Genomic DNA, 27,465 nt, shown 5'->3' with positions numbered 1-27,465 from the left:
TATGCTCCTATGATTGCTTTAATGTACTTCGTTTTGAGTTCCAGGTTAGATGATGTATGATCTTCAGTGTTCTAAAACTTATGACTAAAAGTGCTCACTGTACCCCACAAGCTGAGACACATCAACCAGTAGCCACATTGCTATTTGAAATTTCTTCTAATATATTTTTTTCTCTGTGAGTCCTTTTTAATGTAAAAAGATTTCTTCAGATATACTTCATTTGTAATGATGTTTAATATACTAAAATAAAGTTCGTATTACTTAAGATATTGCATCTATCCCATACTGAGATGCCAGTAGATTAAGAGTATAGCAAAGAGGAATTATGAATTCTACCTCTATGAAAAGGAGGGATTTTTATGCTTATTGTGGTTATAGCAAATGCAGGAAACATTAAAATAAAAAAATCATACAAAGAAAACTTAAGGTACTATTGAAATATTGAAAGGCAATCATGCACCAATTGATGTACTTTTGAGACTGGAAGGTTATGAACTTCATCATGCACATGCTTGGATCCAGGAAATAAGACAATGTGTGCATAGTAAGCCTGCTTAAAAGATGCCTCCACAGTTAGCTCAATTCTTCCTCACCTAGGAAAGTTTCCAGGAAAGGGAGGGAGAGGGAGACCATAAGAAAAGAAACAGTGTTCCAGATAAAAATCAGTTGATACTAAACTGAGAAAATGCAGAGGTTCTGAGGTTACAGAACAGAATATTCAAAAGTTTAAAGGGTCTTGAGTTTGGTTTCAAAGGGGACACTGAGTCAGCTTGCCATCTGGGGTAAAAGGTTTATTAGGAGATATATTAACGCCATGGAAAGAGAGCATGATGGTATCTCTCCAGAGGATTCAGATCCATATGAAAGTCGAGGATCCTTTCCTGTAGGTTTCAGAGAAAGGGCAGGTTTCATATTGTATGGTACACAGCATAGTGCCCCACACACTGATTATGACAGCAAATGGAGGGGAAATGCTGTGTATTATGAAGAATGACTACAGGATTGCAAGAATGTGTGCACAGTAGGAGGATGGATAATCTCAGCTAATGTTTGCTCATTATACCATGAAATGGGTGTCCTCTTGGTGCCCATGAGACAGCCAGCCTGAACCTGTACATTTCCTTGGAGAAGTGCGAGTTGAATTAGGTAGTCTGCTTTACCAGAATTCGAAATTTCATGAGTCAGTAATGGGGTTACAGATTTACAGACAGGCAATTGTTAGGGAGTTTGCCATTTTCTTCATAGTAGGTATGGGTAAGAGAAGGCTGCAGGTAGGCACGGTCTGTTTAGACACCTACTCAGAACCCAACAGGGCTAGAGCATGAATTTCAAAGGGATCTCCCTTTAGGTGCTGCTGTTTCCAGCCCTTTCTATCTAGTGACAGCTGCAGACCTAGTTTCTGCTCTGTCTTGGCAACATCACCTTTCGTAAGTGGCCGTGGTCAACTTCTCCTCTGCCTTGCACTTCCACTCTGCTAATCTGATTCCTATTGAAGCAGAAAAGGTGGAGGCAAAATGCTAAACCACAACCTCTTCTTGATTCCATCTACTCTAGAATTCAGTGACTAGTATACAGAGCTAAAGTTGTGCGTCTCGGAGGCATTCATCCTTTACAAGAAGCCTCAGAATGTTTCCCTCCACAATATTAGCAACATAACTTAAGAAATTGAAAGCTTGCAATACATTGATCTTTGCTATTAGAACAAATGTATTTACATCTTAAGAAATTGAAAGCTTGCAATACATTGATCTTTGCTATTAGAACAAATGTATTTACATCGTTAGGATAAAATATTAGCAACCAAAATAAAGTATAAAACATATAGACACAAGCTTCTGGCTCCAGTTTTAGCAGTTATTGCATTGATTGACACAGTATAGGCTGATCATCTAAATGCATTGCAGAATTTTTCATTGTAAGTAAAATAAATTTAATGAGTTTGAATCACGCAGACATCCTTTAAGATTGTTATTAAATATTGAGACTAAAGATGAAGAAACCTTCACCTGTGATTCTGAGAGAATTCAAGTCATTTCAGATGTGTCTCCAGATGTCAGAGGATAACATCGTGGGACTCTAAACCCTATTCTCATTCCCAAATGAAGGGAGCAGAATTCCTCAGGGATGTGGGCATCAGAAGATACTTATGCTCCAAAAGATGGCCTTACAATTGTGCACCTGCAAACAACACTAACTAGGCTTAATGGACTTTAATTAAAAAACATATGAAGTTGGGTAGGAAAAGTTGTGGGGGTGGGAAGAATAGAAAAATTAGGGAGGGAATGAGAATGGATTGCTCAAAATACACACATATATGTAATTCTCTAATAGTAAAAGAATCAGCTTTGAATTCACAACACAGTAAGGGAACAAATATCCACAAACAAAACACTTTAAGACTAGAAAAGCCTTTTTCCCCTTTATGTTTGAATGGGGAACCATAGAATGAACCAAGGAAATCACAGATTCAATCTAATGTAATCCAGATTTCTATAACTGTGGGAAACACTATTTATAAGGATGTGAGTAACTCAAACAAGTATAACTCATGGTGGGAAATACATAGGGAAAATAACAGCACTGTTGAGGAACAAACAATAAAATATGCAAGAAGTTCATTTTTCTTTTATTTGTATTTTGTTATGTTGGAGAATTAAGTGAGAATGAGGTACAAGTCACTATTTTTCTCTACACATCAACAAATAGTACTGTGTTAAGGCAAGCACACAAAAACAAGGAATCATGAATAAAACACCAGCTGTATTAAAACTAAGAGACACTGTACACTTTATTATATGAGTTTACAGGCTTTCTTTAACTACTAAGAGAGTAAAATGGTAAGCTGGACTGTGTGTGCACAAGAACCATTCAGCAATGGTCAGCACCTCAAATGATGGCAAGTACAGCACATCTCAGTTGGTCTGATATATTATGTCATTATAAAAGATAAGATAAATAGAACAGAATATAGTGATGCTTAAATTTCATATGAAAAGTTGTATCTTAACACACACTACAGATAATTTTTATTTCTAGCTCCCACATAAATTTTAAAAGATAACTGAAAATGGAGTCCCAGAAGGAAATTCAATATTCTGAGAGGAAGAAATAATGTAAATGCCACTTGTTGAAAGTCACACAAATATTTAACTCTATTATTTTTCTTTTGAAATAAAAGATGAGAGAATAACAGGAAATGTTTGGGCAAGTTCTTAAAAAGTTTACTAACATTGTTTCAACCATGTATTGTCTGAAGTAATGAACCTGGTCTCTGGAAATATGCATTCAATGAGACTTTGTCATGCCCTGAGCGCTCTTGGTAGAGGAACCGTGTCAGAATTTTCAAAATCTCCACCCAATTCCCTGTACTAGGAATGCTAACTCAGCAGTATTTTACTGGAAAGAGCCAAAGAAACAGTATTTTTGGAGACCATAGGATCTCAATCAAGGTTACTCAATGCTGCCATGCTATGATGAAACAGACATAGCAAATATAGAGAGGTATGGTCAGGTTCAGAGCGCACCTGCTTGACTGCCTAATCTTATTCATCTATTCCCCATCTATGTGACACTAAATCAGCATCTTTTCCTCTTTTCTTAACCTTTCAAGCCTTATATACAGTGTTTTCCCCTATATATATCTTATTATGAACCTATTGTGTTGAGGTTAGGTTTAAAATCCATTCTCAAGTATTAAGATGATTGATAAAGAAGATAAAAAAGACAAAAATATTATAATGGAGATCTAAGCTATGGATACAAAATTTAGAACAAGTATGAATTTTAAAATATTCCACTGAAGTCTTTCTTACATGCGCTTTCATGTTAATTATTTAATTCTGAGTAGAACTGAGAAAATAAAACCTAATAGGATAAGGGGGAATAGAAATAGTGACTGTTATAAACTAAATAACACAGTATTTTTCATGATTATCTCACTCAATTTAAAGTATTTCTATGAACCACTTTCTTGTAATTATGTAGTGTTTACACAGATGCTCTATCCATCTCTTCCTTTACTTTGAGGTTAATCTTTTGGAACTGTCTTTTTCAACTACAAAAGAAACAGTCAACAAGATAACTAAATTACTACCCAAACCACATACTTTCCTTTTCTAAAGCATCCAGCGCCTCCAATCATATTTCACAAAGTGCCAATATTCATCTGGGAAATAGTAGCTCCAGATTCAAGAAGAAATTTTTTAAAGAAATACATATTTTACTATCAACAAACCCAAAGCATCACATAACATAAAACCAAAAATGAAACTTATTTCACTGCATTTGCTGTCATAATTATCATCAATTAATTATCCTGAATATATTTTCTACATTAGAATCATATATTTCGTCTCTTTGAGTTAGTTTCGGTTTTTAAGATTATGTATTACTTCTATTTGGAATGTGTTTAATCACTATTAAATTCTAAGTCTCTATATACTATCTTATACTCAAAATAGTATAGAAACATTCCCACTCCATTTTTGTAGGCAGTATTAAAATACTTATTTTTTTCTCAAAGTTTTTTCTCCATGGGCCAACCAATTTCTGCTTCACTTGTACTCCATTATCTTGAGCATTCTAAGAACTGCAGAACAAGATAAAGACTCAATTCCTAATCTCATGAATTAATTCTGCCATATTAAAAGTTAGTGTGGTAAATAGCTGTAACTTTCCTACATTTAGGGTTTGAGAGGAAATAAAGAAGAAAAGTGAAAGCAAATAGGTGGTCTCCACAAGGAAGCCCTTGAGAAATAAAGGGAAGTTCATCAAGTCTGTAATCCCAGGCAGTGACCTACACTTAGGGCTGATATAAAGAATTAGGTATTGTAGAATTAAAACTGGTTAAAAAAGCATTCAGGTGACTCATGAGGTATTTCACATGGAAGCACTGAATATGGGGAAGATTTCACAGAGAGTCCAAGCAGGGAAACTTGTACTTGAAAGATCATGAGAATAAGCTCTATGTTATTTTTAGAAAATTCTAGTCCAAATTTTGATGGCACAAAAGTGGCCCGGCTATTCTTCACTTGTCTATGCATCTTTCTGGTCTCTATTGGGAATGCATCATCCATGATTCCCACAGAAATAAACGATCTTGCAGTGAAGAATGCCCTGAATGGTGATTGAAGAGTATTGAAGAGGATTGATGTATGTCCTCAAATGGATGTTTTTTTTTTTTTTCATAAAGCCATAAGTTGTGGAGTGTACATTATTTTTTAGGATTTATCAGCATGGGGAGGGATGTCTTCTTTCATCCTCATTTCCAAACGTTAGGAATAGAGAAAAGACAATTTAGAAAACAAGAAAAGGTCCAAGTACATTGTAATCAGTTCTCAAAGAGCACAATACAGGACAGGTAAATGGACGGTTTTATGTGTTTGTATCCCATGGCTCAGAGTAATGAAAGTCTGCAATTGTTGAATACCAAATGCTGCTTGGTTAATCTCTCCTCCTTGATTTCAAGAATGGAGACCAATATTGTAAAATTCTTTGCCTTTTTTCCAGCCAAAGCTGATGATAGAAATGTTGAGCACAACATACTTTTGTACAGTAGAAGAGAGTCTTAAACAAAAGCAGGTTTTACAAAACATGGAATATTAAAAAAATACTAGCTCATTATGCTTGTGGTTATTGACTAAAAGATTTTCTGATAGTACCTTTCAAAGTACTGAAATTAATGAACAGGAGAATATTTAAAAAAAGCTATGGGCGTATGGCAAAACAAAAGAGAAGAGGTCAAGAAATATGTATAGTGGTAAGAGATAGACGATAAAAGTGATAGTATTTAAATAGAAGACAAAACATAGTAAAAAAGAGATTTAAAATGTAGTATAGATGTTGGCACATGGGGAAAAGATGAAAGATGATTTAAAAGAGAAATTTGAGTTAGTATAACATTAATTGTCCTGGAAAAATGAGGCATAAACCTGGGTGTGTTCTGATGATTCAGACATGAGGTCTTGGAAAATCCAATAAAATTAAAATGAATACAGATTTTGAAAAAAAAAATAAATGAATCAATAATATGAAAGTTAAAGCAAAGCTGAGAAAGGATGAATCTTCTGGGTCATAAGGAAAAACAACCTCCAGAACTATGTAGGGCACCCAAGGTGATATGATGGAAATCTGTAGGAAAGGGTGGGCATGAGGGCCTGAGTTCCTAATGAGTGGTAAAATGGCAACTTCTAAGAGAAGCTCTTTTGCTGTGTTGGAAGAAATGACTATATATTTTATCAGTGTTACGTTAAGGAAAGAAAGAAAGAATGCTCATGCCTGCCATTGAGGTATGCTTGTAATTTTCCTAAGAACAGAAATGTATCCAATAACATGTCCTGTGAAACTTTGGAGTCTCTAACTATACTTTGTTTGCTAGAAAGACTCCTTTGGTGTAGCTGTGTAACACAAGGGGAAAGAATTTAGGGTACTAGAGATTTTGGTACTAAGGAAAAAATCAAGACATCAAGTCCCTCCTTTGGTATATGGAACCTTTCTCTTACTGATTCCCATTTCTATTTTCTCTGCAGTTTACTCCCAGAGTGGAAAGTAATACTAAGTAATTTCTCCTTTAAATTTTTGGTCTTAAAATCAATTCTCCTTTCACGACTTTATTTATATGAGCACTGGGCACTATATAGTACACCCATTCTGATCATAACACAGAAATTAGATTAGCCCATAACTATTCAGTGAGCCTGCCTAGAACATCCCAGCATATCTCAGAATACTAAATGGGTCCATGAAAACAAAACATCACTCTGCGTACCATGAAATAATAACTGGAATGATGAGCAATTTCTGCATAAATAACCCGGAACACAAAATTCTCTGGCCATTAAATTAAAACTTACTCATAGGCAAAGCCTCGCCTTTCAGAAACAAAGCTAGCTCATCTTGCCATAAAGGAGTAGAACCAGGACATAATTCAATGTTCTATGTGCTTTGAAAGCTAAAAGGATTTATTTATTGGGGACATCATATTCTATTTCCCTGTGGAGGGGGAAGGTTTAGGAAACCATACAAAACTGCAATATCTTGAGAATGAGATGTGTCTTTAGAAGAACTGGTTGAATGGGAACAATTATGATGTAGATATACATGCATGTTAAACCTGTGTTCTTGTTATTAAAATAAGTGAAGAATATTAGCAGGGAGAGTATCCTGAAAACCCGTCTAGACAGTCTCACATTATTCATAGAGAAGCTGAATCCAATACATGTTAAGAGGGTGGTCCCAAATTTCAGAGATGCTTAGTGACATATGGAAGAGACATCTTCTAAATGCAAGTCCTCCATATTGACATTATGACATCATTAGTGCTTAAGTGGAGAAAACAAATCACACATTTTGGGAAATATGGATATCCTCAATAAAATTTGCTCAAACATGTGTTTCAAAACTTATAATTGGACACTTTTCAAGATGTCTATGCTTCCAAATTGGAGGACATGAAAGTGCATACTCACTAGTAAGTTGTCAAGTGGATCAGAAAGACACAAAGACCAAGTCTCAGGAAAACTTATACCAAAAAATATGTACACTTTGGAAACTAAAGTCAGTATCTATGCTGTCCCCATAACCTTTGCTCAAGTACCCCAACAACATCTAAAGCATACTGCCATGTGCCCATTGGACTGGAGGAATAAATGTGGATCACTGCTTTCTTTACTAATTGATGGCTTTCTGGTGTCATTGAAGATCTCTGAGACTTATTTTCTGTTATTGTAAGAAGGAAGTTGATGGTAATAATATACAGCTCCAAAGATGGTGGATAATTTCGTGAAAATAATTTAGGACCTAGTACACAGAATACATGTGACAATAGCCATGCCATGATTATTTTCTATTCCCATGCTTCATACACAGAGGTTGACGCTGAGAAAAAGCAAGAAATTCTAAACAACTCCTCTCTCTCTCTCTCTCTCTCTCTCTCTCTCTCTCTCTCTCTCTCTCTCTCACACACACACACACTCATACACACACACACACATACACACACATATTTACCAGAGGGAATGAATAATAGAAACAAAGAAATGCCATCATTAATGTTATAATTATGTTGTTACAATAGTCTAGAGATTGGATATAAAGATTATATATGCAGCCTTAAAAATCAATGATCTTCACAATATCACAGTAACCAGTCAAGAAAGAAGAAGAAAAACAAAATGGTGGGGGGAGGCGGAGAACAAAGAAGAAAAGAAAACTATGAAGTAATGAAAATAAAAGAGATGTAGGAGAAAGACAGAGGCTATCTGGTAGAAACTGGAGGTTTTGGTTGACACTGAAGGTAGGATTTACAATCCATAGGCAATTGTAACTTAAGCACCTAGTCTACCAGTCTGAATTAGCATGTTAGCAATATATGTCAAATAGATACACATTCTCAAGTTTGCTTTAGGGTGCTTTCTCTCTTATATATTCTTTGGGTCAAGATAGTAAGAAACAAAATAGTTATCATTTTAGCAACCTCTGTTTCATTGTTTGAATGAAATCCTGTTTACTTTAAATGCTATAAAATGTGACCAAGAAGTGCAGCCCAAATGCAGTGAGTGCCATCCCCTTTCTCACTCAAAATCATAAGGCAACTGCTAAAGGTGTGCCAAGCACTCACTTTGAAGCAAAACACATTCTTTGTTTTTTGCATGTATCCAACCCATAGTAATAGGGATTACCTGTTTTGATGTGTACTCTTCCTGCTCTCTGTATGCATGTGTGCTTCACAATGATTAGTTTTGTGAAAGCTTGGAACATTGCTTATTATTAAAGTTGCAGTAAACTTTCTGCATGGACAGAGTTCCTTGAACATTCCAGTCCGTAGAACCATCTAAACTTTCCTTCCATCTTACAGAATGAAGAATCTCTATGGAAGGGTCTCTAGCTTCTTTCAGATTCTAGATACTCAATCATTTGTTGGTTTTCCTTATTTGCCATTTTATAGAAGATAACTGAACATAACCTTGGAACTTTAGGCCCATGGTGTTTCCCAGTCTTGAAATCCATCCTGCAAAGATTTCAAGAAGGACTGTGGTGTTTCAGAATTCTTCAGAAGTAATCTAATACTCAGAGCCCAATGATATCAATAAATATGACTAATTGGGACACAATAAATATGACAGTGTTGTCAGTAAAGACACACAAGCCCTGAAGGAAACTCTCCATAGAGTAGAATTTAATTGCCAGTAATCATTTCTTCTTTTATTGACTAGATACTAAATGTCTATCACATTGATAGAAAACATTTAGTTTTCAAATCAGATCATATTAATCTAATGTTGACTAAAATATATTACGTAGTTCTAGGCTTTCACAATGTTTCCTTGGTCAATTTCCCACTCCATCCTCATACTCAATCCTCCCTCAGAAATCAATTTTATTATACTCTAGGTGATTCCATTTTCTGAAGGGATGCCAGCAAGCCTGAGAAAGACAAGCATGGCTCTGGTAGGGCTTCCCCTAATCCCATTCCTTCATCTTTGTTAAAAATCAAACAAACAAACAAATAAAAACACACCAGATTACATTCTTAAAGCGAGATACTAAGGTCTTTTTCCCTTATTTGGCCACTTCTTCCCCCCTAAAGCTGACTACCCAATTTCAGCTATCAAAGTATTGAAGTCCAACAATCAAAGGTCCCCTTTTGGCTGCCATAATTAACATACTGAATCAAAATTAATTAACTCATTCTGAAAATAGGTTACCCCTTTTTCTTTAAAAACTGTCATTTGCCAATGGGTCATGTCTTTTTCCTCTCTATCCAAAGGCAGTCCTCTGTTCCTCTAGGGCAAATGCAGTTTCCCTCTTGCAGTTGTGATGTGGGAGTGTCATATATCAATCTGTTGATTTCATTGGTTAATTAAATAAAGAAACTGCTTGCCCTGATAGGTTAAAACATAGGTGGGAGGAGTAAACAGGAGGAAAAGGAAGTGAGGTAAGAATCCTCAGACAGACCCGACAGCTCTGCTCTGTGGAGCAGAGACCCATGCTCAGCTCTCCCGGGTAGATTCAACAGCTCTGCTCTCTGGAGCAGAGACGGCTCTGCTCTCCCAGGCAGCTCCAACCCAGGATGGATGTAGGCTAGAATCTTCCTGGTAAGCGCACCTTGGGGTGCTTACACAGATTATTAGAAATGGGCTAGTCCAGGTGCGAGAGTTAGCTGAGAAGAGGCTGGATATAATGGGCAAGCAGTGTTTAAATGAATACTGTTTGTGTCTTGTTATTTCGGGCATAAGCTAGCAGGTGGCCAGGGTGCTGGGGATGCAGCCCCGCCACTCCTATTTCAACAGTGCCTCTTTTCTCTTCCTTCTTGTCCTTTATCTCTTGTCTTTGTCTCTTATTGCCTGACCTTTATCTCTTTGGGACAAATAAAACTCCTTTGTGCAGACACCTTGATCTTTGTACATCTTATGTTGACCACAATCTAATTTTTAGTCTTCACCATCACTCCTGTCCAGTACAGTTCTGATTCCATCTCTAAGACTCAGTGATAACTGCTTTTATGACCCTCTTGAGAAGTACCCACCTTGCCTGTTTAGCTCCATCTCTCTCCCTACGTGGAGTCCTGTGTTTCTAACAGAGCCTATGCTATCAGATTCATTAAACTAACCTAAAATTTAAATAACAACCACACTACTTTTTTACTCCACTCAAAAAAGAAAGAAAGAAAGAAAGAAGAAAAGAAGGTTGGAAAGAAAGAAAGACAGAAAGAAAGAAAGAAAGAAAGAAAGAAAGAAAGAAAGCAAAGAAAAAGAAGAAAAGAAAAGCATTTCCTAACATCCTTGGTAATCTTTAACTATTGCTCTGACTTTAGATTTTAGGACTGGTGGTAGAAACAACTGTGTTGTAAGAACTAAACTAAGGAAATAATTTTATTTATTTGTTTGTCTGAAATTTGTCAGTGAGCCACCTGATTTCTAATTTTAAAAAGTGCTATTTCTCAAAATAAATGAATAATTACCCTTTTTCAATGTTGAAGCCCAGGGAATAAAAATTTAGAAAACAAATTACCAAAATAGAATATTTAAAAATGTTCATCACACAAGTTTCCCACTGGATGTCTACCAAAGCACCTTTTGGATGTTGCTTTTACAGACAAAATAATTCTGAAATTATTAGTCAAATCCTATTCAGGTTAAATATTTTTATTATCTTGAGGAATATGTAATGATTTAGTTGCAAATTAAAGCGCATTTCACTTTGGGGAGATATTTCATAACCCCAATCTATCAAAACATGCAGTGGCTACAATATAATTGCATATTTAATTAATTCATTAATTTTTGTAGAGCTGCAGATCTTGCCCAAGGCTCTGTGTGTAGTAGATAAGCTCTTGTCTACTTGCTACATCCAGCTTCCAAATTACATAATTTAAATGATCAATATTAAGAGAAAATAAATACAGACATAAAAATGTTACAGGTTAAGCTATGAAATAAAAGGTAAAATATTCCAGGAAGATGAAGTCATTCAATCAACTACATTAAATTTAATGAAAGAGGTCCATTTAAAATGAAAGATGGTCCCAAGTACTATACTGAATTTTCTTTTTGACTTTCATAATGGTCAGTTTCTTAATATATAGTTGTAGATATCACAAGGTAGAATTTCTATGGATATAGATGAAAATACCTAGAATAAATGAGAAAGAAATTACATAAGAATATCTCCAACAAGGTCAGTGCAAAAACAAGGAATGTCCAAAGCATTTTTGAGACATAAATACACATTCTTTTGCTATGAAAAAATGTTAAAAATCATTTTCATTGGGAGAGCCTAGGACCTTGTCTTAGTAGTTACCTGTGAAGAGAGACCTCGAATGAAAAGATTGGAATTAAGTACCAAGATGGGTGGCATTCACAAGCAATGGCCTAGTAGCTGTTCCCATTTACTTAAGCTAGTCATTGTCATTGTTCAGGTATAAGAACAAATGAGATGAACACTCAAAGAAGAAAATGATGCAGCATTACTGGATCCCACCATAAGAAAATCTCAGTCTTCAAAGCCTGATGCATTGGACATGATGACAACAGATCCTTTGCAAAGAGTGTGTCTTCTCTGGAACTCAGCCCATTAACTATGCCTAAGAATCTTAAGAAGCATGAAGAATAATAGACCATAACCTTAGGATACAAGCATAACAAGCTCCTGGGGTATACCTTGAGTCTATCATGCTTGCTAGATCAATAGACACAGGAAAATCCCTGGATAAGAAGTATTTCCAAAATGTAGACTAAGAAAGAGAGTAGTGTATGTTGAGCATGAAAGGCCAGGGTGAAAGTTCACAAAGCAGAAACAAAGACAGAGATCATGGAGGATGTCTGGAGCTTGCTGTGCAAAGCTAATTGCACAAACCCATACTTATAATGCATAATCATCAGCAAGTGCTTTGTGGTCTCTTCTCTCCAACTACTCTGATACACAGGAACAGTTGTAGATAAACATGAGCCATGAATTCTCTCTCTCTCTCTCTCTCTCTCTCTCTCTCTCTCTCTCTCTCTCTCTCTCTTTCTCTCCCCTCTCTCTTCCTTTCTTTCATTTTTTTGTCAAAGAATATTTTACATAGAGTCTGAACAGCATTGAATTCATAAAGTTTCTGCCTTTATCTCTTAATTATTGGCATATTCCACTTGTCCTAGTATCTACCTTTCAACGGTCTTGATTATTTTGTTTGCCTTGTACTATGTGGCAATAATAACAAATATATTATTCTCCAGACTTTTTAAAGGGTCATTCGTCAATTTATAACAATAACAGATTTGCTATGAAATGTCTGATTTTACTCTAGACTTAGAATATGGGTCTCATGAGGTTGAATATCTTGACTGAGTCAAATTCAGCTGAGGTAGCGAACAGTCTGCAGTAAGTATACTATGTGTGGATGAATAATGGAGCCATAACCACACTGTCACAAAAATACAGCTTCATAGATAATCCATGTGCTTAAAGAATGTGATGCTATGATCTTTAGTCCTTGGCTTGGTTTTCCAAAAAGTGTCTAAATTCTCTTTTGAGTTGTATTAAAATATTATGATGAGATTCTTCAGAAAAAGGTGTGTTGATAAATTATGAAGAAAGTAATGAATAGTATTCATTTTAATTACCAGTATATGAAATATTCATTATTTGAAAGTATGAAATCAAATTGATATCCATTATGTCCTAAAAAGTCATATTTATTAATATTATTGGACTTTGATTATTGGATTACTTCTGAAGAATTCTGAAATGCACAGTCTTTCTTGAAACCATTGCAGGATGGGTTCCAAGACTGGGAAACATCATGGACACTAAAGTTCTCTGATTATGTTCAGTTACTGTCTATAAACTGGCACAGTAATTACAGAGAGCTTAACTATAACATTTGCCCTCCTATACGCTTACAGTAGTAAATAGAGGACAGATATGAATTAGTTACTAAACTGTATGCTTTAGAAGATAATGTCAAAAAAGTATTACCAGGTGACACAGAAACATTTTTGCTTATCTGTTCATTCAGTCATCAAGAAATGCAACTTATGATATGGAACCTGGAAATGGGGAGTGCCAACCGTATTTACTTTTATTATGAAATGTTGAAGCAAAAGTTCAAGTATGTTTTCCTAAAGTATATACTTCCATATGTATTATATGCAAATTTACCCTAGTGCAATAACTGTGGAGATGTTAGAAATGGGTGCCGGACTGGAAGAAAGAAAACTGGAAGAAAGTTTTAGCTTTCTTGAACATTTCCTATAGCATTTCCTATAGTAGGAGAGACATTACCAATGTTGCTAAATATTAAACATCAATAGTCTTGCAATCAGCTATACCCAAGAGAAGAAGGGAAGAGGAATGGAGTGAAGATAGGAAAGAAAGGGGTGACTTCAACTGGCACAGGTAAGAAGTCAAATGAGTATCATATATTTGGAAATATGCAAGCCTTGTCTACATATGTCTATCTACATAAAGACAATATTTAGTGCTAAATAATTATGCTAACCTTGAAATCTCCATTTGTTTCTTCTTGTTTTGTTTTTAGATGTTGGATGTCAAATCTAGAGCTTCACTCACTTTAGGTAAGTACTCTACTACAAACCCACATTCCTGCCTTATGTTATTTGAAGGTTTTTCCATTCATAATTATTGATCTTATTCCGCTTTCATTTTGTTTTTATATTCTACAGATCCTCATATTAATGGAAACTACATATACAGTTACATAATATATATTAAATATGATATATGTATATATATTAAAACAAAAGAACAAATAATTATTTCTTCATAGCAGGATTTAACATTTGTTAATTTCATTAAAAAGAAATATCAAATATCAGTTTCATTTCTAATACCATTGCCTTATCTCTTATCTGTATTTTTTATAATTTAGTCTTGATAGACAGCTCACTAGACAAACCAGAGACATGAATAAGTTCCTTCAAAGAGGTATTGGTTTTTCACAGTCTACTTCTAGGCCTTGATTTCTGGTTTGCGTCCTTCAACCATCTCTGTCTATTCTACAATTTTAATATTAGTACTTAATATTCTAAAGTGCTTGCATTCTCTGATCAGAGTAATCTCCATCCTACATAAACTAGGTGAATCCTTAATTAAATAAAGTAAGTGATCTTTCCATTACTTCCTTACCAATGTTGGCACTTTCCATCTTCAGACAGCTGACTTCAGTCTGTTGCTTAGAACCTAAACTGTAATAAACTAGTGCTTAGTAAATAAGGAATGAAAGAGCATGCCATAGACCATCTGCAAAGTTTTCATTCTGTATCATCCTGGAGTAATATAATCCTGTAACAAAATGTTATACAATCCACAATGGTGGAATTACTTCATCCATGGAATCCACGAAGGAGTGTAAGGAGTTGGTGTTTTAATTTCTTTTGCCTGAAAATATACTTTATGCAGGCCTTTCTTTCTTTCTTTCTTTCTTTCTTTCTTTCTTCCTTCCTTCCTTCCTTCCTTCCTTCCTTCCTTCCTTCCTTCCTTCCTTCCTTCCTTTCTTTCTTTCTTTCTTTCTTTCTTTCTTTCTTTCTTTCTTTCTTCCTTCCTTCCTTCCTTCCTTCCTTCCTTCCTTCCTTCCTTCCTTCCTTCCTTCCTTTCTTTCTTTCTTTCTTTCTTTCTTTCTTTCTTTCTTTCTTTCTTTCTTTATCTTTTTTCTTTCATCTTCTTTCTTTCTTCCTGCCTTCCTTCCTTCCTTTCTTCCTCCCTCCTCCTTCCTCCTCCTCCTCTCCTCTCTCTCTTACCCCTCCCTCTCTCTCTTTCTTTCTTTTATTTGCTTTCTTGGCACTTAGAGGCAAACTTTGATCAAAAAAAATTAAATCACTAAGTCAAAAGATGTGGAAGCAGAACACATGAGATTCTTTTATGCATTTGTTTATTCATTCATTTGGAGCACGTGGATGCCTAGTTCAAGCTAAACACAAACTCAGTATCTAGCCAAATATCATCTCAAATTTTTCATCTTATTGACTCTGCTTCATAATATTGAGATTACAGGCATGGGCTACAATGTCTGACAGAGAATCTTTATGGTGTGATTGTGAATATTCCTTATATGACTCATGATTGGCTTGAAAGCACTGTGAAGCCAAAGGTGAGCAGTAAGTTGCCAAATCTTTTGGCTCAAACAATGACATGCTAGGGTTTCAGGTCAGTTCACAGTGTTGATGTTATGGAATATTGAGTTGAAACCAATGGTGCTTTTTTTTTTTTACTAGGCAAACACGCTACTGTCTGAGCTGCATCCTCAGCCTAGAATCTATTATTACAAAAATAAACCATAAAAATTACAGGACTGACAGAAACTTTCAGAACTACAATTAAATTTGCCAACTAGGTCAGAAAGCATATGGCTTAGAGCATCCTAGATATGAATTTAACATCATGGACTAAAATACACGCATCTATATGCCATGTTGCAAACTTGTCATCTTAGATGCAAATGTGGAAGCAGAAAAGGTAGCATCAGTATTTCCAAACTGTAATAATTATAGGGAAATTACTTACAAAAAAACACTGGGGAAAATAAAAAGGATATATACAGCATACCAATGCACACCTGCCTATGTAATTTTCACTTGATATCTATGTATGATTGGTTCTAACACCCTAGACAGATACCCAAATTTGTGAATGTTCTAGCAACTTATACAAGGTTGACAAATACAAATGACTGCAGCTTATTCTCACACATAATTTAACTCATCTCTATATTACATGTAATAAAATCTTGCACTTTAGTGCTTCACGAATTATAAGAAAAATCTGCATATAGCTAATAAAGATGTAAATGTTTAAAACATGTTCTATCTTTGGCTCAATTCATGGAGGTACAATAGATACATATATTCATGTCTGTGTGTATCATACATATATGTAAACATGATATCCCTTTTCTGTATATAATATAGTATATTTATGCATATTGAATACGTAGTCTCATGTATGTATTGATGAATGCAAATACTTGTACACATTGAGTTGAAAGCCCCAGGCTGATATCTGTTTTCCTCCTTATTCTTTGTGGGAAGTTTCTTCCAATGGAAACCCAAGAGTTACCCAGTCTGACAAGTATAGCTAGACAGCTTGCTGCTGGGATCATCAGGTCAGCACATCCAACATTACATTCTCCTGAATTCTGCTGGAATTAATTAAAATAACAGCTCTCAAGTTTTCTGGGCAAGTGAATTTTAACCACTAAACCTCCTCCAAAAGCAAATATACAATTCATGATTATTTAGTGTACTTACTCATAAGTGGACATTAGACGTAAAGCAAAGCATAAGCAGTCCATGACCCCAGTGAAGCTAGGCAACAAGGAGAACCCTAAGAGAGACATACATCGTTCCCCCTGGGAAGGACAAACAGAAAAATCTCCTTAAAAATTTTTTGGGGGGTTAAGGGAGGGTGGGAAGGCAGGGGATAGGGATAAAGGGAGGGAGGAAGAGAGCATGAAGGAACAGGGTGCTCAAGAAGGGAAAAGTATATTGAGGGAGAGAAAGGAAAGAGATATCTTAATTGAGGGATGGCTAGCAGGAAACATGGCACTAGGGACATTCCCAGGAATAAACAAAGATGACCCCAGCTAAGACTCTAAGCAAAAGTGGAGAGGAAACCTAAACTGGCTTTCCTCTGTAAACAGATTGATGACTACCTTAATTGTCATTATAGAACCTTCTGATAAAAGCAGATTCAGAGATCTACAGTGAAGCAGTGGGCCAAGCTACCAGAGACCAGTCCAAGAGAGGGAGGAGCAATAATATGAGTAAAGGAGTCAAGACCATCAAGGTGATACCCACAAAAACAACAGACCTGAGCTAGTGAGAGCTTACTGACACTGAACTGATGGGAGGGGAAGCTGCGTAGGTCCACACTAGGCCCAGTGACAGTTTTGAGACTTGGTCAGTCTGTGGGACCCCTGGCAGTGTAACCAGGATTTATCTCTCCCTAGTATTTGGATTGTTGTCTAGGAGCACATTCTTTATGGCAGGATACCTTTTGATCAGCCTAGATATAGGAGGGAGGGCATAGGTCTTGCCTCAAAGTGAAGTGTCAGACATTTGTTGACTCCCCATGGGAAGCCTTACTTTTTCTGAGAAGTTAATTGGGAGGTGGGTTGGGGGAACAGTGATCCGGATGGGAGGAGGAGAGGGAGTGGGAATGGGTGATGTCAGAGTCCGCTCTGTGTGCTGTGATTACCATCAATAAATAAAGAAACTGCCTTGGCCTGTTGATAGGGCAGAACTTAGGTAGGCAGGAAGGATGGACTGAATGCTGGGAGAAGGAAAGGTGGAGTCAGGAGACATTATGGAGTTGTCACCAGAGTCAGATGTGCTGGAACTTTGGTGGTACACCCCGACCATGAGGTGATATACAGGTTAATAGAAATGGGTTAAATTAAGATGTAAGAATTAGCCAATAAAACTCTAGAGCTAATGGCCCAAGCAGTGATTTAATTAATACAGATTTTGTGTGATTATTTCGGTTCTGGGTGGCTGAGACAAAAAAGTGGTTCCTTGCAACAAATGGGGATACCTATATAAAATGAGAAAAGACTGCATTAATTTTTTAATAAAAAAAGAGATAAATTCACTCTACTAATAAAAAGAATATAATGGAGGATTTAGAGAAACTAAATAACATGGAAACAAAAAGCAAAGTTCTTAGAACTTAATTGTGTGCCAGCAGAAACCGCCTATGATTCTTATGCTCAGAACAAATGTGTTCCTTCTTATGTTTGTGGAAAGTTTGCAATACTAAGTTTATTTATAATGTGATAAGATCTCAATACTTCTAAAGTGTAAAAGGAAATCTGTTGGTTAAAAATTAAAAAAAAATACTTTTCTTTCCAAAGACAGATTAACTTGAATAAAATGGTTCATCATCTCCTACTCTCTCTAGGTCATTGGTAAATGTGGAATCTTTTAAGAGTAGAGGCTCAGCACTTTTCAGAATTGTCATACAATGATCTCTTGCAAACCATTTCCTATGTCCGATTATCACAAGAAAATACATTTTAGGTAGTGGTAATTTAAATCCTTAAATGTAGAGTTTGGAAACTCTACACATTTCCAGCAATTAACACCTTTATACTACACAGAGCAGCTAATTAAATACAAGTTTCTTTCACTATCCACATAGAATTGAAAACATATAATGAGCAGAGCCGCATCTTTATTACAGATCTGGAGTGGTCTTAATTAAGATATAACAAAGACAATGCCCTTTATTCAAATTGTAGTCATAATTACAACTCTAAAAATACAAAGTAAAAAAAAAAGAGCTGAGAGACAATCAAGTTTTTTCTTAATCAAAAAAGGAGAGTGAATTCAATAAAATCTGAGATATAAAATATAGCTTGGTGAAATGGCTGTACAATTCATGTTCAATAAGACTGTCTTGCCTCTGGCAATGCTAACATGTTTGGTTAGAAAACTATATTCTGTGGGGACTGTCTTGTATGCTTCAGGACATTTAACAGTGTTCCTAGATTCTACCCATGGGGTGCATTCTTGCTTCTCAAGTTGTGCCAATCATAAAATGTCTGTATTCAAATAAGTTAAAATATTTCCTTGCAACAAAAGTTCTTAGAACTATTTGTTTTAACAGATGATAAAATATTGTCATACAAAATTATATAAAATAAAAAATGGAAGATGAATATAAAGAAAAAGATGACTTAATCACAAAGTAAAATCAGAAATTTGGGAGGGGAAAAGAATGTGTTACAATGAATATGCCAATACAAAATTTAAATCATCATATATTTTAGTTTGTGATAAATCCATACACTAAATCAGTTTGTAAATTTAGCTTCATAAAGGTATGGGTGGAAATAAAATGAGAGGTCAAGGTAAAAATATTTTAATTTCAGTTTGGGTACTGTCTTAATACTTTTGACAATTTTTCAACACATTTGCAACATGAATAAAGACATTCTAAAAATAGTTGTTGTTAAATTTGTTTGTGTGCTTGCCTTATAATATTATTGATACAGCATTTAAGAGAACTTTAGGTGTTAACTGAAATCTTAGCAAAAATGTCAAAACTGTTAGCAGCCATAATGATAAAAAGAAGGAACAGGAAAACTTAGGTTGAATATAAGTAATTTTCTAAAATTTACTACATACATATTCACAGCTTTTAAGCAAAATGGAATTAATCAAAACAAACATTGCATCTATGAGGATTATAACTGGGGTCAGATTTCTAACATAAAGAATAAGGAATCACCCCACTGTTAAGAACAGCTCATCATTTTTTTTTATCAACTACCAAATGTAGTAGCCACAGATGACCGACTGTCCTCTACCAATACCTCTGAAAAACTAATATGGGAGAATCAATCTCAATCAAGAAAAGAAAATTGAATTTAAAAATCCACCAAAGGCAACAGCTTTTCCATTATGCGTTATTATTTTTCTCAAATAGATTCTTTGTCTCTATAGTTATTATTTGCCTAGGGAGGTTATTTAAAGATAAGAGGGATTGGAACTTGTCTGCTGACAGTAAATCAGAAAGCATTTTAATGGAAAACTATGTTCAATATATCAGATGGTAACAATTAAAAAAGAAAACAGGCAGAAAACTTCTCTACTAAGGAATTACTACTCACATACAAGAACTAACATTAATTATTACATAAACTACATGTCTCAGTTTTGTCAGCATAGTTCTGAAAGCATTTCCTTCAAATATATCTATACTAATTCTTATTCTAAAACTTGCCTAAAATTGGTCTTTCTTCTATTTTTATTATTTCATATTTAAAAGAAAGGAGTCACAAGTACATAAACTTGAAATGTAATTTTATCTTCAGTCTGTATATTTAAATAGAAAAAGTGTCTTTCAACTACATAACCTAAAAGAGAAGGGATATATAGAGATTGAAACTGTCAGGTAATATTGGTATCAATCTAATTTGATATGCTGTTATTGAATATTATATGGAAACTTCTCAAAGTATTAAAGATTGTCTCCTATGTGATCTCTTGAGTTTATATCTAAAGGAGCAACAACTCCAAGAGCTTCTGTGCTTCCAGCATGATCAATAATGATCACGTTATGGGACAAAATAGAGTTTCAATAAACACTAAAATATATTCATCTATCCATCCAATAATTACTTACCATAAAAAAGCAATAACTCTTGCATATTAAATAAACATTAATAAATATGATAGACATCATGCTAAGTGAAATACACCAAACTTACAGCAAGGAGTAGCATATGATATCACTGATATAATGAATTTACAGAGACTCACAGAAATAAAGGAGATGCATGGTAATGATATAAAGTGATACCCTATGATGCAATACCAATTGGAGCAGTGGGTAATAGAGTGTATTATCCACATAGGGTAGAAATTTTCTATTATAAGAAGAGGTTCTGGAGGTGTAGCATATGAAAAAGTGTCAGCAGTTATTACTACCCTGTTCTGCTGAACAGTGTGAAAGAAAGTATATATTAAGTGCTCCTATCACAAATCAAGGGCTAATATATGAAATGTTGATGAATGCACTTTATCAATATGTTTATTACATGATACATAACAAGCTAGGATGTATATTTGAAATATACATTTTTTTCCAATTTGATACAGAAATCTAGAAATATCTATGAGGAACTTTTTTTCCTTAGGAATTATCTTTAATATTCCTTCTTAAGCTAGCTACAGTGTAATTATACATTCTGCAGCTTATCTGACAAATACCAGTAACAACTAAGTTTTCAGATTTTATATGTAGTTCGCACGGCTATCCGTGACTATGTTGTTTTTCCTTCTCTCTCTCTCTACACACACACACACACACGCGCACACACACGCACGCACACACACATATCAAACAATAAAATATTTTTCTAAATTCAATTTATTTTACTTTCTTTTTGTTATTTTGTTTCTTGTTTTTTAAAGTAAAGGCCTGAAGTAGCCCAGGTTGGATTTGAACTCATAATCATCTCTTCTATATCCCCAGTGCAAAAAATATAGATGAGTATCAACTGGCCCCATCATCAATTCAATTGATTCCTTATTCTGGCAACTTTAGGAGTGGATGAGGGATAGAAATGTAAGAATGGGGGGGGGGATAAGGAACTGGGACTGGTATTTAAAATGAAAAGTAAAAGAAAAATTAATAAGTTTTTTTAATATTGAAATATACTAATATATAACAAACATTCTTTAAAAATGTTTCTGTGTGAATGTGTACATTCATGTATGTATATGTGCTTATCTGTGTGTGTGTTTGGTGTGTGTGTGTGTGTGTGTGTGTGTGTACATGTGTGTATGCAGGAACAAGAGCCCATGAAGTAACCATGGAATCCAGCAAAGAGTGTCCAGTTTCCTGTTTAGTAACTTTCCCTTTTCTTAAGGAAAGCTCTCCCACTGAACCTAGATTTAAGATGGTAGTCAACAAGCTCCACGGGTTTCCTATCTCTACTCCCTTCTAACACTGGCATTACACACAGGTGACCAACCACATCTGCCTTTCCACATAAGATCATGGTTTCTGATAGATCAAGAGCAGCCCAAGAGATCTATGGCTCAAAGATAGAGCACACAATTGGGAAAAAGAAACAACTCAATAAAATCTTCTATAAAAAGCCTAAGGTTAGAAAGCAAGGGAGTATGGACAGAGCTTTCATTCAAAGGTAGATAGATAGATAGATAGATAGATAGATAGATAGATAGATAGATAGATAGACGAGAAAGAGAAAGAGAGAGAGAGAGACTGAGAGAGAGAGGAAAGAGGTTGGGGTGCTTTCCTTAGTAGCTATATCATTCTGGGTAGTTAATTCCAGCTCCTTCCCACTCTATTACTCAAATTTGGATTTTCAGGTAACCTTTGAGTACATGCCTTTCTCTTTCTCCTTCCTGTCTTACAATAGTTTTTGCCTATGTCACTGCACAGCTGCATTGCTTCCTCCACAAACAACAGTTTGGTTCAAATAGTAGGAATGTTTATTTTCAAGTTTATTTTGTTTCCCCTAAACCTAACAGTCATCTGACAGATTTCATGCTCCTCCAGGATCTGCCAAATGCCTCCTGTTTGAATAACTCAAAGGAGAGCAAGGAGACTGAACCTCCTGATTGGTGCTTTTGACATTATTGGATAGATAATAATCTCTCTGTCTCAGCACACACACACACACACACACACACACACACACACACACACACACACTCAGACACACAAACACACACTAGCACCCTAGCTATCATTCCTCTTTGATGCCCTTCTTTTGTGGCTTTATTCATTGATGTGCATCACACTAAAAGTCTACAGTTCTGATCCTGGTTAGAAATTTCCCAAGGTGTCTAATTTTTCCCCCACCACTTCATATCATATTGAAAACCTGTGTCATTCCATCTCTCTCATGACATTTACTCAAGTATTTTCTACTCTCTTTAGTTTCATCACTTTATAGCTTTTAACACTGAGATTGAGCCTTCTGGCTCATGCCTTCAGATTCTTGAGTGTCCAAACATTGAATCTTGGTTTCCTGAAAATCTCTTCTTTCTTCTGAAGAAGTATTTGCTTCACCAGTTCTCATCACTTCCACCTTGATTCAGAGATCATTTAAAAAAATAGTTAATAAGCCATAGGTTTTAGGAAATACTTGAGTATTCCCAATATTTAAATGGTATTCAGTTTCATGGTGTCCTAGCTATTTTCTAGTGAAGCAAGATTAATAACAAGAACACAAAATGCCTATTTCTATATTTTAATGTATTACTTGCATTATATTATAAATGAGATCATGAAATTGGGATGAAACATATTTTTCAAATGCTTCATAAAATTTATGTAATAACTAGATTATATAAGAAAACTGATTTTATTTCCATAAAATTAGTTTTGGAGCAATATCTCTTAGGCAACAAAAATATTTATTGAGTGAAAGAAGGAAGTATGCAAATGTCATCTTAAACATTTATGACATACTGTTTATATTTCACAAACGTTCACATACAATCTGATAACAGAGGGTTGTAAAATATTGGGTAACTATCAAAACCTGATAGAGATTCTACACTAATGATATCACTAACTCAAAAAGGAAAATATTTTATTTCTATGAATGTGTACTTCTTCTTTTATGCCTTATCAATCTCAAATGAACATTTTGTTTTATTATGCATATTTCTCAATAGCTAATTTCATGATATAAAGCAGGTGTTTTAATTAAAGAGTTAATATAAATATTTTAATTAGATAAAAGATATATATATATATATGTAATGCCTGTAATTTTAAATTTCAGTGTGAACATATAAATTCTATAATTTATTAAATCTGGAAAGGCCATTGATCAATTGAAACATTATTGATACAAGGTTTTATTTATTTATTACATTGATTGACATGTCACAAATATTAACTTTTAGTGATCTAGAGAGAAATTTAAATTACATTTATACTTGCATAAAAATTTACAAACTTTTTTGAAAAATAGTTTTGTAATTTATCAAGATGCTTCTATTTTCAGCCCGTGATTTTGTGTTTTGGTTTTACAATACAGGATTTCTCTGTGTAAAAGCCCTAGCAGTCTTGGAACTAGCTCTTATAGACCAGGCTGGTCTCAAACTCACAGAGATCCACGTGCCTCTGCTCCCCGACTGCTGGGATTAAAGGTATGTGCCATCCACTGCCCCATCTCAGCCTTCTGTTTGATATAAAGTATGTACCATGATTCAAATTTGCCACTTAGCCTCCTTTGGGGAATATTACAGATTCATAATGAAATTATTGTGATTATTTGAATTGAACCAAATTTCAGTTTCTTGTGTGTGTGTGAGCGTGAAATTAAACATTGAATATTCTCCTTTTAAAACTTATATTTTGTGATTTAATGCACAGTGAAAATTCTTTGGAATGTATCCAAATGCTTCTAAAAAATATCAAACAAACAAACAAAGAAAACTGCAAGGAAATAAATTTCCCAAATACAAATAGGTTTTTTTTTTCCTTCTTTCAGATCTTTTCTTTCCAAGATAATGATTACATGTTAGGGTTACTCAGAGACACTATGTATTAACTGCAAACTGCCATGCTCACACAAATATATACTCAGAAAGCTTCAACTATTGTTTTGTAGACATCTAACGATGTCTCCACACGTGCCCAGTCCTAGATTACAGAGTTCTCTCTCACACACAAGCACATGTACATGTGCAGCAATTACTTCTCATTTGAAATTCCTAATAACTTCACAATAGAAGAGTAATAGGGGAATGAAAAATTCTACAAAGAAGTCTAAATACAAATAGTCCTGCTGTGCAAAATTTATACATGTGAGATGTAGTTCAAATTTATGGCAGTTTTGATCAAAGATCTCTAGGAAAGGCTATGATGATTGCCAGCCATGCAGATTTCGGCATGCCCGAAATGAGAAGGGTAGCAAGGAATTTGGAAACAGGTGTCTGTAAAAGTTATCTTTTAAGTCCTAACAGCTTAATTCAATCTCCCATTTACTTTTTGTCTTGAAGGCTCTCTAAGTGCCTGATATTCCTGAACAGAATTTATTATTTACTTAGCCAACAGCTTGGCGAGTTCAAATGAAGACTTCCTTAAACACTACTAAAGCGATTTTTACCTGAATGTAAGTGGATGTAAAACTTTCAAATAAATAAAAGTGTAAAAGTTTTGATCTCTATTTTACATCACTCATTTTTATCTCTGTTTTTTTTTTTTCTTTGAGGCAGGATCTTTCTAAGTAGCTCAGGTTAGCCTCTAACTCACATTGTAGCTCAGAGTCCCGTGCCTATGCCTTCAGAGGCAGCATTCCCGCTGACGTCTCAGGCCTGGACCACCATGTGCACCACCAGCTACTTTTATTTTCCTAGGACTTTTCTATAAATACAATTTTTTTTTTTTTGCATTTACCCTTGCCACGCCCCAGTCACAGGCCTCATCTCTGTGATTCCAAAAGGAGAACTGGGTGACTGATTTTCACTCTGCTGTGGTGTGAAGATGTTTTTCATTAAAAAATGAAAATAGGATCTCTGTGCTCCTCCTCCTCCCAGCATGGTTACAGTGATGCAAGAAAAGATGGAGCAGCCATGAGGCATCCTCACATTTGGACAGAGACACTGAAGTGCTATTGCCATTTAAGACGTACTCCTGAGCATCAGGGATGAGCTTACATTATAATCAAATCTGTTCTCTTCCTGATGATGTGGGAGAGTGATACCTCAGAATGACAGCTTGAAAGCTAGAGTGATTGACATTGAAGACTTGATTTTTTCCATTCTATAATTTAAAAAAATGATTGTGTAATTTGATTTTATATTTCTTTTCTTCAGAATTTTTATTTCTTCCTGTAATGTTTAGAGGATGACATTCTACCGCTTTGGCCAAGACTCAACAGTAAGCCCACTGATTCAGATCAATGTGTTTTAATTCAGCATTGTTTGTTCTGCCCAAGGGTTGGTAGTGTTCTGCTAGCTAAAAGTCTCAAGTGGAATAGGAAGAAAAATATTGCAACCCCTAAAATTTATGAGTCAATTGAATTAAGTTTGTTGTAGCCTATCTTTTTGAAACATCATTTTAATTTGAGACATCTGCTGAGTGCTTTGGGGAATCTACTTAGCTTAAATGCCTTAAGCAATAAAATGAACACAGTCTCCTAAAAATGATTTTACTAAACTTTTCCTTATTCCAAGGAAGCAGAGTCTGATAAAGTTAGCAGACTACGGATTAAAACCAGGTCTTGCCATGGAAGAAACCTACATCTATTGAGAGGCCACTCATTGTAGCAAAGCTTCAGTGCTTTCCCACCTGTAAAAAAGGAATAGCAACTGGTGGCCAGAAAACTTTATTGTAGGAAGTAAGTGTGCACTCATGAATGGTCAGTGGGTCACAGGAAAATTCAATAAGTGTGATCATCCCTTATTACATGGATAGTATGAGTGACTGTAGAATACAAAGCCCAAATAACCAATGTTATTTGTGTGTGTGTGTGTGTAAAGTGGACATGCATATATATGACACTGGGCAGAAGCTCAGGTGTGAGAGCAACGTTATCAAGTCTGTTCTCTCCTCCATCTCATAGTTTTAGGGATTGAACTCAGGTTACCAAGCTTGTGCAGCAATCAGCTTTACCCACTGAGCTGTTTTCTAAGTGCCAACCTCTCATGTTATGCCATGAACCACAGATTTACTAAGAAAGTTTTTGAAAGTATAAAGCTTTTCTAAAGCTTAGGAAAGCTTCATAGTATATTGATTTCTTTCTTTGTTTTATTTCTTATCATTTTGGAGGAGGAAAAGTGTTCTTTGTGCTGTCATCTGCACATCCACATTGAACTTTATTCCCCTAATGAAGTCTGGGAGACAGAATAAAATGTTCTTTAAGACTCTATAGGCAGAGAATATGTAGTGTTTGAAGTACAGCTCAAACCTACCTAACGAATGAGCCTTGTCAAAAGTGCCATTTGTCCTCTAAAAGTCAATCTGGATGTCCCTGCCATTGTTTTAACAATATGTATGAAGATATTTAATTTTTTCTTTATTAGTTAAGAGCTATTTTGTGTCCCAGCATGTGGTCAATGTTGAAGAAATATCCATGGACTGCCGAGAGAAAAGTGTGGTATTTAGTGTTTGGGTGAAGTGTTCTGTAGATGTTTATTAGGTTATTTGATTTCTGACATTAAACTCTAATATTGGTCCATTTAACTTTTGTCCAGAGGCTCTGTCTAATGATGAAAGTGGGATATGGAAGTCCCTGTCACTGTGTGTAAATTTATCTGTGGATTTTCATATAAATAACTATAAGAAATGATTCTGGGGTCTTAATAAAACAACCTCAAAGTCTAAATTATTATACAGAGACAATAATTCTTACATTTTAAAAAATGCACAGTCATGTTAAGTCAGTCAAACATGCAAGCATACCCAGTGAAGTTCCCATTGGATTTTAATCTTAAAAAATATTAGTTTGAGCTTTTGAGTTTGGTCATATTC

At 35.1% G+C, this 27,465-nt stretch overlaps 1 long non-coding RNA gene across 1 annotated transcript in view; it reads left to right on the top strand.

Annotated features, from left to right (window-relative positions):
* The window catches only part of LOC126515090 (uncharacterized), a 60,638-nt gene extending 39,119 nt beyond the window's left edge, over positions 1-21,519 (top strand). The window contains exons 2-3 of the long non-coding RNA XR_007595751.1: positions 14,021-14,057; positions 21,478-21,519. This is a non-coding gene — a long non-coding RNA (uncharacterized lncRNA). The remainder of the gene's footprint in view (positions 1-14,020; positions 14,058-21,477) is intronic.
* The last annotated feature ends 5,946 nt before the right edge of the window (positions 21,520-27,465 follow it).

This window comes from Alexandromys fortis, unplaced genomic scaffold (genome assembly GCF_014885135.2).
Source record: "Alexandromys fortis isolate MF-2015 unplaced genomic scaffold, M_Fortis_MF-2015_v1.1 scaffold_133, whole genome shotgun sequence".
NCBI classification, from domain to species: Eukaryota; Metazoa; Chordata; class Mammalia; order Rodentia; family Cricetidae; genus Alexandromys; species Alexandromys fortis.
The sequence above is the reverse complement of the archived record's forward strand: the minus strand, read 5'-3'. Positions and strand labels throughout refer to the sequence as shown.